The sequence below is a fragment of the Harmonia axyridis genome, chromosome 1 (genome assembly GCF_914767665.1).
Source record: "Harmonia axyridis chromosome 1, icHarAxyr1.1, whole genome shotgun sequence".
Classification (NCBI taxonomy): Eukaryota; Metazoa; Arthropoda; class Insecta; order Coleoptera; family Coccinellidae; genus Harmonia; species Harmonia axyridis.
In genome coordinates, this window is record NC_059501.1 from 52,977,308 (window position 1) to 52,979,318 (window position 2,011).

The window sequence follows — 2,011 nt, forward strand, 5'->3', positions numbered from 1 at the left end:
GAAAGCAATTATAGCAAATTCTACGGAGATGACCATCTCGCTTCGACCGACACGGAAAAAGATGCCATCAACACTATATCAGAAGTACGTAGGATTCAAAAAATTGCAGGGTTTGACGTTATGAACTGGATGAGTTATTCCAGCAGAGTGCAAGAAATTTCGATGGAAGGCATGCTCTTGGCTACATCAAAAAACAGATGAGAATCCCCTTCATCGTGTTCTGGGACTATGGTGGAATGTTAATGAGGATAACTTTTCATTCCGCCTTTTAGCAATAACGAAGAACTAAGAGTAGAACCGACAACGAGAAGAGCAGTTTTGAGATCCGTTATGTCTTTATTTGATCCTCTTGGGTTTATAGCATGCTTCACCATTAAGGCTAAAATATTCATGCAAGATATTTGGAGATCGGGAGTCGACTGGGATACAGAGCTTTCTGTGAATTTGAGAAATATGTACCGGGTTTTTCACCATAATTTGACCCCCCCTTTAACTTTGTTACTAAAAGAGGTACAAAAAAAATGTTTCCTACAAAAGTTTCACGAAATCGACTAGTGTTTTTTAAAATGATTTCACAAAACGAAATATATACAGAGTGGGCAATATATTGAAAGCGACTTCATTTTTTCAAATGGAACACCCTGTATATTTCTCTATATTTATTTAGCTCTTTTTCCCCTGATTTCAAATATATAACATATGTTTGGCCTATCTCTCTTATTCTGAGTACCACAGAGTTTCAAATTTTAAGAACCACCTGGCTTGCTCAGTAATCAGTTTATATATAAGTGGTAGGCTGCGATAACCCAAAATGCCGTTTTTTGAGTAGTCAAATTGCCAACGAGATAACTCAAAAAAGGGCATTTTGAGTTATCGCAGCCTACCACTGATTACTGAGCAAGCCAGGTGGTTTTCAAAATGCCCTCTTTTGAGTTATCTCGTTGGCAATTTGACTATATGGCATATCGTTGCCAACGAGATAACTCAAAAAAGGACATTTTGAGTTATCGCAGCCTACCACTTGAAAACTGATTACTGAGCATGCCAGGTGGTTCTTGAAATTTGAAACTCTGTGGTACTCAGAATAAGAGAGATAGGCCATACATATGTTATATATTTGAAATCAGGGGGAAAAAAGCTGAATAAATATGGAGAAATATACAGGGTGTTCCATTTGAAAAAATGAAGTTGCTATCAATATGTTGCTCACTCTATATATATTTCGTTTTGTGAAATCATTTTAAAAAACACTAGTCGATTTCGTGAAACTTTTGTGGGAAACATTTTTTTGTACCTCTTTTAGTAACAAAGTTACAGGGGGGGTCAAATTATGGTGAAAAACCCGGTACAAGATGTGGTTGGAAAACTTAGCAAAACTAAATGAACTGAGAATTCCGAGATCTTACAGTTTTTTCTCAGACAGTAGTGAGAAGGGATTTGCGGCTGTATCGTACTTGCGTGTTTGTTCATATTTGGACGACTATTGACTACTGAACAGTGGACACTAAAGACGTTATTAGTCAAACACTTTCTATTGTCATAAACATTCATTCTATTGTCATCCATTCTTTTTCTTGAATACGAATTTGATGAATAAATAACAAAATTCTAGACTAAGATATCTGTGAATTCTCACATTCTCCCGCGCCAAAAATAATGAGGTGATTAGTCTTCAGTTTTTAATGTGCTTAAAGCTTCTTTCAGTTCTTTTGATGCGTCATGAAAATTGGTTCCGTTATCAAAAATGGTTGTTTGGGAGTGCCGAATATTTGAAATCAACTGAGGAATTCTAGCCTAAAGATACTTCAATACTCATTCGAGAGACTTTGAAATGAAAAGAGAATATATGTCGTGTAGAGTATGCCTCATGGTCCACAGGAGCTATGCGCACAGCTCCCACGGCAGCGCTGGAGGTCATACCAGACCTGCCTCACTTACACCTACATGTGAGGAAATGTAGCCTGCTCGAAGCAATAAGAATTTCCCTTAATGGAAAGCTCCTTCCTGGAAA